Below are 13,745 nucleotides of genomic sequence, written 5' to 3' on the forward strand. Positions count from 1 at the left end.
TTCCTAAAAATTTCCACTAGTTCTATTATAGTAAGGAAAATAAGAATAGACACTTATTCCATGCTATTAAAAGAATTGTGCACTCATTTAGGTAACAGAAATTTTACAAATAGTAGTTTTCAACTTTAAAATCATTAGTCCTAAAATTGATAAGACTAAAAAGAAATGACAAAGCAACTTTAAATTAAAACAATAGAATTTTTATTGGATACTCATTAGATTGGATTGATCGTTAGATTTTAAAAATTCCTTATTGCTTTTGTTTTCTCCTGACAAATCTGGAAAAAGAACTAGTGCATAGATTACAGTAAGTTTGGAGCCTATAAAGATAAAATAGTCCATAGAAAGGAGACAATATTTTAGGTATCATTTAAAATGTAATACATCTGCAAAAACCACTGGATAAATCAAAGCTCACATGGCAAAGAATGAATCATTAAAAAGCATATGCTATACCTACTGTACATATGCAAGGAGTTTTAGCATCTGCCTTTCTCATACTTTCTGGCTGAGACATGAATAAACTAAACATCCCAAATTAAACAGTTCAGACCCTGAATCATTTTGAGCCATGTAAAGCAATAAAGCTTCAAGAAAAAAGACAAATAAAATAGCAGAGTTCACTGAAAAGCTCTGTGCAGACCATGTTTACGTTTGATTTATTTAACCAAAGGTGGAAGCTAAAAGCTCCTTTGTTACCTTCTTTGGCAATATTAATATAGAGTTAGTAAGATCATATATTGCACAGTGTTAAGAAATAAACATTATCAATTTTCCTGACACTACAGAATAAAACTTAAACTTAATTTAGGACAGGTTTCAAGACTAAAGCTAAAAATCAGAAAAGGAATAAAATGAGATCAAAATTCAATACAAATGTGCTTTTACTTTAGAAGTACAGGCAAGACTGAGGGCTCACAATTACATAGTATTTAAAATATTTAATGCTTAATTGTATTTCCTTGTCACCTCTATGAACTATCAATCATGAAAAATATTAAAAGGACATATTTCAGAGCCCTAGAACTAAAGCAACTGTTTGTTGCTATATGTAGCTAACTGCTCATTCTCTATTATACTTGTTCCTGACTGTAGAGTTAAAGCAATATATTGGGGGCTGGGGAGATGGCTCAGTAGATTAAGCCCTTTCCTGGCAAGTGCAAAGGCCTGAGTTCAATCCCTGGTTCCTCCAAAAAGAGCAATATTTGCTCAGGGAGAAGCGGCATCCCCCTGCATGCCACACACAGCAGCTTCAGACATGCGGCATGCACCACCATTTACTTAGAGCAGACGGCTGTTTTTTTTATATAAACACATCGTTTAGGCAAGTGTCAGATGCAGTCTGCATGCCAGTGCTGTCCAATACTCCACAGAACTGCCCCCACGGTTTCCATGGTTTTCCCTTTCTCCACAAGCACCACGTTTGCCCACCTGCAGTTCGCAGTCCTCAGTTCTCAAACACGCAACTCTCTGTCCACCTACAGCCAAAGCAGCTGAAAATTGCCACAAAAAAATTATTCAAACACAAAAAACATTCTTAACCTGAAAAAACAGATTGTATTTTATTCACTAATTCCAATAAGCACACACACAAAGCATACACACACACACACACACACACACACACACACACACACAAATAAACAATTGTAAGGGCTTCCAGAAAATTGCTGTATGAAGTAGCCATTAAGTTGACCCAAATGTAATATAAGTTGCCAAATTCTAAAAGAACATATTCAAAATGACAATATTTACAGACTGAAGCAAAAATTCAAATCTACAAGCAAGAATTTGGAGTGTATTATCTCAGTGCAGCAAGATATTCTGTTTTATTTTATTTGCTGATATATGCCTAATATGCACTAAGTAATTATCCTCCTGTGTATATCACCGTCCAAAAGCAACCAACTGCTCGTATTTACAAAGTACATTATCTATATTAGACTCGTCTCTGAGAAGAATGGAGAGGCGGCATTGAGGATGACATTGTCATAACTCAGTGTATTAGTGGCGGAATTTATGATACTGCCTAGAACATCACACAGAAAACAATGCATCTGGAGTTAGAGGAGAGCAAGATGAAATTTACATAAAATAAATGACATTAAAGAGAGAAATACATTCATCTAAGTACATTAAAGTTTTTCATAAGTCAATGAAAGGGCGATGTAACTTGCATTCTCATAGTTAGAAAGTGCTTCCCTGTCTGATGGGGGCTTTATCCACAGTCATCCTTATGGGGTCTACTCTGTGAAAACTGTGATTCTTCAACACGTATCTGTGATGGCGTATTGACGCACACACCAATAAGTCATTTTCAGCGATTAATGAGACCTAGGTCACTGAAGCAACTTATTAACTAAATTTAACTAACTCCAAGAAATCAGATTTCTCATAATCTGTGTGTTTTTATAAGACCTATTATAACTTAATTGGGTCTTCTCAAAATGGCTATGCTGATATTCTTCACCTTAACACAATCGTGATTGGACACGGGGGCGGGGAGAGGCGATGAGGCTCAGCTGCAACCCAAGCGATGGGATTACGGCATCTGTAAGAAAGGCACCAGAGACCCTGTGCATCTGTGGCACATGCACTCCTAATCCAACAGAAAAGCACAAGAAATCAGCCTTCGGAACTGAGAGAATAAGCTCCTGTCTTCTACCATCCAGCGCAAAGCATTTTGTTATGACAGTTCAAGCAGATTAATACAAGACTGCTATGGAAACATACCTCCTAAATCATATATAGTGATATCTTCAAGAATAATAAACTATTTGTTTCATATATTTGTTTTCACCATTCATTTTAATATATCATGCTTTTTAAGACTAATATTCTTACTACTTGTGTGTTATCTTTAATTTTATGGATTTGATGAGAAATGTTACTGTATATGTTATTTCTAGAGTCTATAATAAAATACTTTAAATTACATAAATTTGAAACATTGTTAAATTATCTTTAATACTGTAATATATTTAACTGGGTCAAAATCTTTGTGAAAGTAATGAGAACACCTATAGAACAGGAAAAATTGCCAGCTACTGCTCAGTGGACTAATATCTAGAATACATAAAGAAGTCATAAAAAGTTACTGCCTCTCCCAACACGCCTTTCCACCTGACTCTCCTACCTGGCCTGGAAACCCTTCCCGCTTCTAGTTTTACCTCTGAGCCTTGGACTTATTAATGGTTTAGCCACCAGTAGCCCTGTGTTCTCCCTCTTTCCCCTAGTAGAGAGTTCCTTTATGAATGAATTATCTTTGAATTGTATTAATTTAACTGTGCCATCTGATACAGTTAAACTGTTACACTGTAACATTCTGTTACAACCTTGAATGATAGGTATATCTTATTTTAATTCAGTATTAAATGTTATTTTCCTGTTATTCTATGCATATAATTTAATATCCACAGTAGTCACCATAGCAACAAACTTGGTAAAAATGAAGTACTTTTTAATGATAAAGCAAGAAAATCAGTGTTTTTTAATTCCATTATAAAGTATACAATACAGGGGCCGGGGAGACGGCTCAGTGGATAAGCCCTTCCCTGGCAAAAGCAAGGGCCTGAGTTCAATCCCCAGTTCTGCCAAAAATAAAAAAATAAATAAAGTATACAATACCATTTAAAAATTATTATATTCACCAATTCAATTTAAAAACCTGAATATACAGTGTGTTCCAGGAGCTATGGATATAAAAATAAAAGAAAGCATCTAATTTTAAAATACTCATAATTTAATGTTGAGACTGACACATGAATAAAAAATATACAAACATCCATATTATATTCAGGGTATATATTTAAAATCTAATCATTATATAAATTTTTAGGAAATTTATAGAACAGTTTAAGGTTTCTCAGATTTAAAAGATTCATATAGCACTACCTGCTTGGCACTATTCAAACTCCTCTACAAATACTAGCTTTTTTTTTTTACTCCTCTTTTCTTATATTTCCCATTTTATAAAGTTGCTACAATTAATTGCCTGCTTTACCTATGAAGAAACTAAAAGCAGAAATAGAAATTCCACTAGGCTCTGTGGTATTCCTAGGTATCTTCCCCCCAGAATTAAACATGCACTATGGTGTACAGGCATGCCCATGTCATTCCTATACAGTTCATAGTAGATAGATCTCTGAATCAGGCTGCATGTCTATAGGGACATTCATCGGTGAAGATGATGTAGAATTTGTACACAGTGAAATACTAATCTTCCAAAAGAAGGATAAACTGTGTGAGAAAATAGAGGCACATTGAGACCATGATGCTAAGTAAAATAAATCATATGCAAGTGCTTAAATATCAATTATTTTTTCTTATATGAGAGATCCAAACTGTAAACACAGAGCAAAATGAAAGATAGATAATGGGAAATAGGGAGATGGATCTTTTGCAAAAAGAAAGCAACCAAGAGTTAGAAGAAGGGGCCAGGGAGGAGAGGAGAAGATGATGCTAAATAATTAAGATGTGATATGTACATGTACCATGTCCCAAGGAAGAATGTAAGCATTACGTGCTGCTAACATGTAATAATTTAAAAATAAACAAAAGTATAAAACAGGGGAAACACTTGAAGCCACTGGCATAGAAAAAGACTTCCTAAGTTGGACTCCAATTAGCACAGAAAATAATATCAAGAAGGAACAAATGGCGCTACAGGTTACATAATAGGAGAAAATTTTGCCAGCTACTTGTCCAAAAGAAGATCAATATATAGAATATATAAAAAATGCAACACCAAAAAAAATCCAATAATCCAATCAATAAATAGGCAGAAGTTTGAGAAAACACTTTTAAAAGGAAAACTTACAAATAGCCAATAAGTATTAAAGAAAACTTTTTTCACCATCTTTAGTCATCTTTAGTCAATATCTTTAGTCATCAGAAAATGACTGGGGAGACGCTTTTCAGAAGAAGTACAGATGGCCAATAAATTTAAGTAAACTTGGCTGGTGAGACAGCTCAGCAGACTAAGTGCCTGCTTTGGCAAGCCCAGGGGCCAGTGTTCGATCCTCGGTCCCCCATGCCACACCAGCTCCATCCCTGGGGCACACTGAGCTAGCCACTGAGTCCAGACGTGGTGGTGCATACCTTTAATCCCAGCGCTGGGAAGGCTGAAAACAGGAGGACCACTATGAGTCCAAGCTGCGTAGTGAGACTCTGTACCAAATACATAAACAAAAAAAAGTTTAAGTAGAATTTTCCATCATCTTTAGTCATTACAAAAATACAAATCAAAACTACTTGAGATTCTGCCTCACCCCAATCAGAATGAAATCATCAAGAATATTAAAATTGATAAATACTGGTAGGATGAAGGGGAAAATTAACCCTTACCCACTGCTGGTAGGAATGTAACTTAGTATGACAACTAGAAAAATTAGTCTGGTGACTCCTGAAAAAACTAAAAGTAGAGTTACAATTTGATCCATTTACACATGTTCTTGGGATATACCCAAAGGAATTAAAGTCAGCAAACTACAATGATAATAGCATACCCATGTTTATTATGATGCAATATTCAAAACAAAGATGTCATACAAGCTTAGCTACCCACTGGCAAATGAATGAATAAAGAAAATGCAGTATATATACATAATGGATTATTATTCAGCTATAAATAAGAATAAAATTGTTACTTGTGGGAAAATGGATGGATCTGCATATCAGGTTGAGCGCAATAAACCAGTTCTAGCTAATTTGTGAAATTTAAAAAGATGACCAAAAAAGAAGGTAAATTATTAGAAGTCAAGAAGAAAAGACTATGGGGGAAGAGGTAAGAAGCAGATAATAAAGCGGACTGATATGATCAAAGTATGTGCACTGAACCACCCCAAACCATGAAACTGGGGGAAGGATGGGGCCAGTGGATGATGAGGATTAATGTGGATGCACGAATCTGCCAAAATGGAACCCATCAATCTTTATAATCAGTATGTACTAACAGAAATGTGAAAAAAAAAAAGTAAAAGAGCAATTGTGTGTAAATGGTACAGCAGAGTCACAATAGCCAGTTCTTCATGGAAAACTATTGCCCTGTGGGTACATGTTTCAGTGGGTTATCAATATTTGAAGGTGGCAAAAATGGGAGAACAGAGCCAAGGTTTTAAACATGATGAAAGTGTTACATAGGATCCTAATGTAAAAGTCAATGGAGGAAAGAGGAGGAAAAAGTTGGCATATGACACGGTCCTATCTATGAACAATGACGCATCTATGCACACGCATATGTACGCATAAAGAGATGCCTACATAATGAAACCACTAAACTAAGATCATGTTTATCTCAGGACAAAAGAATTTAATATGATCTTTTTGCTCTTCCATGTTGTATATCTAAAAGTAGTCCTACTTTTAAGTAGTCCCTTTAGGCCTGTTTTTTATACTTGCTTAAATTTTTTTTTTTTTAATTTTTAGTGCAGGGTCTACAGAGTCTGCAGGGTCTCACTACACAGATCGGAGTCATAGTGATTCTCCTGCTTTCAGCCTCCCAAGCACTGGGATTACAAGTGTGCACCACCACACCCAGTCTCAGTCACCAGGGGTGGGGCTGTCATGGCAGGCCTAGGGATCGAACCCCCAGTCCCTGTATCTGTCTAAGCAGGCACTTTAATCCACTGAGTTATCTGGCCGGCCCTGTTTTTTACACTTTAGAGAATTAAAATGTGGTGGATACATTTATACTTGGTAAAGTAAACAACTAATTTGAAGATCTAAATTGTATGACGACAACATCATGCAATACCTATCATTGTTGAATTCCTATCACTTTATTTAGAGATATTTTGTATCATTTCTAATGCTGTTTTTTTCTTTTAAAATTCTGTATTCTTTAAAACATTTAAAAGGTGTGGTGCATAATTTTTTATTTGTTTTATGTCATCATTTTAAGAAATATGTAAGGCTACCAAAAATTCAGATGTGCTGTGATTAAAATTTTCCTGTTTGAAAATAGGTCTGTAAACTGACATATTTCTTTCTTTTTTTTTTTTTTTTGTGGAACTGGGGATTGAACTCAGGCCCTTGTGCTTGCCAGGCAAGCACTTATTCTACTGAGCTATCTCCCTGGCCCCTAAACTGACATATTTCAAAAAAAAATTGAATATATGGTGTCATCCTATCCTATACACTGTCAAACAGAATAAATAAAATATCATTTTGATCAACTTGAAGGTAATGCTGCAAACACCTGTAAAATAATTTATAAATTAAAGAAAATTACAATAACACTTTAATTTGTACTCTTCCTGCATGTATGTGCATGTATGCATGCAAAATATTTGGACATATAAGTTTGTAACCTGTGAGGGGTTTTGCCTGATAGTGTATAACAAATGTATTTACAGCATCAATGATCCTTACTTTGCAATGCTTGGCAAGTGTACATGGTATCACATGTTATAACTAATAAAAAATGCATTTTATTATATTTTAATTGATATATATATATCAATTTATATATATCAATATTGATATATATACATATATATTAAACATGCCACTTTTCAAGAAGATCTTGAACATCTTATATTTGTATCAAATTGTGCTAATAGATAAAATCTTTTCATTAAGAAAATAGCATTGTAGTGTATTATTTATGGAAAGTAACTTTAGCTATTTTTACTGCACAGAAAGATGCATGAAAAAGTTACCATCACCATATTTTGCAGATGGTGGAGTGGTTTGAAATGATATTTTGCTTTTCCGTTTAGACTTTTGCTGCCTTTCTAAACTATATATAAGGAACAGGGTTCAAACTATTTTCATCAAAAATATCCTCATTAGTTGTAGATATTGAAATACTCCAGCAAGAATCAAATACATCATAGGGGTAAGAATAAGCACTTGGAAATTCTTGAACACCACTTACCTAAAAGCATCCACTAATTTAATTGTTACTTATAATTAAATAGGCAATTTATATGCATACCTCTTAAGTACAGATTTTATCGACATATAAAACTCTGGTCCAACTCAATCAGATGCACTATTTTTTAAGCTCAATTAACTAAAACCACCACTTACTAAGGAAGACAGTCTAGTACTTAGATGATAACAACCCAACCAATGTTTCTTTGTAAACTGTTTTCTCAATTGGATTTCTTTTTTTTAATTGGATTTCTTAATGCCCAGAAACAGAAACAACTTTACAGTTATGGTATTGGTCAGCATTCCAATGTTGTGGCAAAATGCCTGATATCAGGAACTTAAAAGAAAGAGGCTTACGTTGGCTCATGGTTTCAGAAATTTAGTGCATGTGTGGATATCTCAAAGGCAAATACATTTTAGCAGAAGGTACAGTGGAACAAAGCTGCTCACTGCACAGAGACCGGGAAGAAGAATACAGGGAAGAGCTCCAGAAGAGACTAGAGCCCAGGTATAGTCCCCAGAGTAATGTTCCCATGACTTTGACAAACATACACAGAAGTGTGGCTTACTAATCCCCTAGCGTCTTATGCCAATCAGGTTGACAAGATTAGCCACAACATTCTATAACCTGTCAACTTGACACCAAAACAAGCCTTAATCTCCAAATAGAAAAAATAAACATGGTCATAATTCCTTCTAACATGATGTAACTGTTTTGCTCACATGAAAAACAAACTATCCCCTTCCCAAAGCCTTAAAACTTTCATTATTGCTCAACAGCACAAATCCAAAGTTTCTCCTGTGACTCGAAACACACTGTGAGTGATAGAGCCCTATAATATTTAAAATTCACTTTGATGTAATTCCAAGATACAATAGCAGAGGATAAACATTCCCATTCCAAAACAAAGAAATAGAAAGGCATAGAAAACAAGATAGAATCTAAATGGGCAAATGCTAAGTCCCATAGGTCCATATCTGGCATCTGGGGTAAATGCTAGTGAGAGGCAAGCTTTGAAGAGTTTAGGTGGCCCTAATGTATGATTTCTGCTGTTTTCATCCCCCATTGTCTCTCATAGGCAACCTCCACTTACAGACATTCCACATTCCTGGGCTGCTGAACTGTCTGCAGTTGCCAATACATCTTGTTGTCACAACTTCACTTACTGCCCTCTTAGGGCTGCTGGTTGAGCACCGGTCTCTTAGGCCTTCTTTTAAAATCTGGGTGAAGCTTCTGGAACCTCAAAACACTTGCACTCTGCATGGTTATATAAGCAGCACCATGTAAACTATGCCAAGGTCTGCCACCAGCATGAGCAGTAGCCAGGCCCCCGTGGACCACGACTGCAGTAGCTTCTGTGCGTCTGATGGGAAAGCAAGCAGCTAACTCTCCATGTGGCCCGGGAGAACAGGGGCCAGCAGGTCTTGTCTCAAATAAAAGATTTGTACCTTTGCATCCTTACATTAATAACAGATAGCCTTTTGCATTCTTGAGATACTTTCAAGGGATCTTTCTTTTCCAACTCAAAGTGATTTAAATCCTTAAAATTTTTGTTCTGCTTTTTTTCCCCCCACAATTCTCACTATAATTTGAGCTAAAAGCAGCCAGTAGTACCCATGTCACAACCTGAATATTGGGCTGCCTTGACAATTCCTCTACCCACTGATTAGTCTATAGCCTTTAAGCTCAACTTCACATTTTAGGGGCATAAACAAAATGAAATTTTTTTGCTAAAGTATAGCATGCATGGCCTCTAGGGAAATTCCCAATAATCTTCATTCCATTCTGAAATCACATGAGCCAGGAGTGCACTGTCCGCTTTTCTGTCAGCATTCTGCTCCTCTGACCTCTGACCTGCATTAATCATCCACTTCTGTTTACATCATTATAGGGCTTCTCCTGCTTATATTCAAGCTACTCCTACAAATCAGTTCTAATCTTGAAATCAAATGAGTACATTATAACCACCATATAAAATAAATACTTTCATGGAACAGACATTATGAGACGATATTAAATATAGGACATTTGTGAATCTTTTGGATACACAGGGGTATCTTGGTTTATGAACATAGTGTTATCCAAGATTATGGTCACAAACTGAATTGGTCACAGACTGAATCAAATTTCCCTATAATTTCAACATTGATCCTAACCACTGAATTTTATTTGATTCACAACTAATTTGGTTCAGGACAAGAATCATTGAAAGAAGTTTATGAACTGATGTTTTGTATCATATGTATCATCTATATGTCATATGTGTCTTATCACTGATACATATGATATATATTGCAATGTATATCATACATATAACATAGATATGAGATATGTCATATAGTATGATATATATCATATATGTGATATATATCTATATAGAGATATGATATATCCTTCTATATATAGATATATAGATATATCTTGCATGCATAGTAAATGTAGCAATGGTCCACAATGCTTTACAAACCTTCATGTACTAGTTCTTCAAACTTTTTCCAAGTCCTAAAACATACCAGCTTGGATATTAAGCAATTATGAAAACCCCCATTTCTTGGTGTAAAATGAATATACTCAGCATGTCTCAATCTTTTCAGTGATTCAAGATCTTCATTATGAGCATTGTTCTTCAGACAATACCCTCAAGTTCTATTGAAATGTTTTTTCTTCCTTCCTTCCTTCCTTCCTTCCTTCCTTCCTTCCTTCCTTCCTTCCTTCCTTCCTTGCTCTTTCTTTCTTTCTTTCTTTCTTTCTTTCTTTCTGTCTTTCTGTCTTTCTGTCTTTCTGTCTTTCTGTCTTTCTGTCTTTCTGTCTTTCTGTCTTTCTGTCTTTCTTCCTTTCTTTCTTTTCAGACAGGGTCTTCCTATATAGTTCATGCTGGCCTTGAACTCACTTTGTATTCCATGCCAGCCATGAACTCACTTGATTCTCCTGCTTCAGCTTCCTGAGTGCTGGGATTATAGGAGTGCACTATCACACCTAGCTTCTTCCATTCTTTTAAACTTTAAGTAGCTACAAACTGTTTAAATGTTGTGCACTCATTGTAGAGGTGTGTGTGTTTCTGTATGAGAGCTCAGCACTAATAGCTAGGTCATAAACTTGGCATACCTCCCGATTGGCCTCGCTGTCATTTGTCAGCTCCTGGCTATCTTAGGTTGCTATAAAAACAACGCAGCATTGGTGGCTAATGCAACAGATACATAATTTCTCACAATTCTGGAGCCTGGAAAGCTCAATATAAAAGTTCTAAAAGGTTCATTTTCTGGTGAGGATCACCTTCGTGTATGTAGATAGCTGTATTCTCCGTGACTCCAAATGACAGAGGGAAAGAAGGTGAACTCTGGAGTCTGTTAGGGCAGTGATGCTTCTGAATCAGAGCGGCCTTCTCACGAACTCACTTAACTTTAATTATTTTTTAATAATTTTTTGAGAAAAAATAGCAATGAGATAGTTTCAAAACCAATTAGTAGGACAGCTTCAATAATTAATATATTTTATATTGTTATCTTTGAAGTGGTTATTCATTGTACAAGATGCAGGCATGATAACCTCTCCACAAATACTATTAGAACAAATCTTTATATTCATTGAATCAAGAGAAAGTAGCTGTAGATCTATCTTAACTATTTTGAATATATAGATACAAAATGGTCCTTCATTTGTATCCCCTTTTTTTGTTTAGTTTTGTCAGAGAAGGGTATTCCATTGCCATTTAAATATTGTAGGTGTGTGAATTCAGCAAAATATTCCAATATAGTCCAGTAGTCCATAACAGTAGTGGGTTTTCCATAGGACTGGCAATGTCAGAAGTTGTTGACTTGAGCAGGTTTTTGAAACTAGCCCTTAACTTTAATTAATTTCCACCCACTCATTAGTCACTAGCGGCTAGAGCTTTAACACGAACTTTGGAATGACACAACTCAGTCTGTAAGACCAATCAAACTGGTTAGGAACTTTATTCTATGCTGATATATACCAAGTTATATAAATCTAGGAGCAGAATTAAAATATTTCTTAGCTTTTATTTGCTTACTTCTTCTGTAACAAGTCTATGCATTATTATGAGATGAACAGACTTCAACGAGCATTTTAAAACTGTAGCAATCAAGTCAGAGAACACTACACCTCTAAAAATAAAAGGAATTTTCTTTTTATATCACAATCTATTTAAATTAGCTGAAGTGGTAATGTCCAGGACATTACCTAAGGGGATGGATTCCAACAGCTCCTTTTGTACACTAAACCTGCCTTAGGCATAGTGTTGGGGTTGAAATAGTAATTTATGGATAAATAGATTGAGATGAAAAAATATTTAAAAACAATACTGTACAATCAGACCAGAGGATTCTTTCAACAAGCAAAAACATGCTTTTCTCTTAGCATCCTCAAAGCAAGTTTGCACAGATAAAGCCCTAATATTCACAATAACCTATTTTTATCAAAATGTATAAAATAGATCCTGATACTTTTTCACTTATGAAAACCATATGTATATTTTCTACAGAATTCTCTCACTGAGCATGAAATCATGCAAAACATGTCACAAAGAAAATGAGAAAATACTAATGTGATGGCATTGGTACCCCTGGGGACAAGCAGCTGAAATGATGCCTCCGGAGGGCAATGGGAAATGACTGGAAGTTACACATTTTCCAGCAGGTGGAAACTACTATTAAGCCAATTCTATTCTGCTTTACCTTAATAATAAAATCAAGAGAAACTATTGATTTAACTATTGAGTCATCTTAAATTGTCCTCATCAGAATACCTGCTAACCAATACCTCTCAATCTTTGTCACAACGCGGCACATGAAATGACACTACGTGTCCAGCAAAGGGATGCAAACAGAGCTAATCACTGACTTCACAGTTCCATCCACTTTAGGCTGCCTTGAGGATAAGGGGAAAATATCTATAAATACCTCAGTCTTTCCATGAAGAATTCTTTTTTTTTTTTAAATTTTAGGGAAGGGTCTACAGGGTGTTCAGGGTCTCACTACTAGATCAAACTTGGAGTGATCCACCTGTTTACAGCCTCCCAAGAGCTTAGATTACAGTTGTGTGCCACAATGCCCAGTCTCAATCACTGTCTCAGCATGCCCCAGGGGCAAGGCTGGCATGGCAGGCCTGAGGTTGAACCCCCAGCCCCTGTGCCTGCTTGCAGGCTCTTTAATCCGTTGAGCTATTTGGCCGGCCCTGTCCATGAAGAATTCTTGAACATATGGATTAGAAACCTCTGCCCTAACCAACTGAAAAAGAAATGGGAGTATAGTGGTAACCCAAGTTGACACACAGCTTCCACGTGGTCAATAACCTAATGGTTACTGTTATCAAACACCTATTAGCCAAGACTGCATTTTATGCTATTTTAGTCAACAGGTAATAATCTTATTTGTGCAATGCAGCATGAAGCTTTGATATTCATGTTTAGATTGTGGAAAACAGGATTCTGTTTTTAATGCTTTAACCAGCAGGCAGATTTGAATACCAGGCTATATCCTAATGTCATTCTGTAAGAGGCAAAATACAACAAAAGATTTGAACAAAGGATAATAGTGTTTCAAAACCACAAACAAGTTTATAAAAATTTAATATACATTTGGAAGAAGAAATAAGAAAGATAGTTCAGTTCAAAACTTGGTTTTTATTTGTTTTAGAAATAAGTTGAACTAAAAAGTTTACTGAGCAAGACACACAGTTTTTTTTATTGAGAAATAAATATGAATGAGACAGTTTCACAGCTGATTAATAGGACAGTTTTGATAATCAATACACTGTACATTGTTATCTTCTTAGTGGTTATCCATAGTACAAGAAGCAGACAGGATATTTGTCCAAACACTGTCAGTACACCTCTTTCTTCTCATTG

This window comes from Octodon degus, unplaced genomic scaffold, assembly GCF_000260255.1.
Source record: "Octodon degus isolate 3935 unplaced genomic scaffold, OctDeg1.0 scaffold00009, whole genome shotgun sequence".
Lineage (NCBI taxonomy): Eukaryota > Metazoa > Chordata > Mammalia > Rodentia > Octodontidae > Octodon > Octodon degus.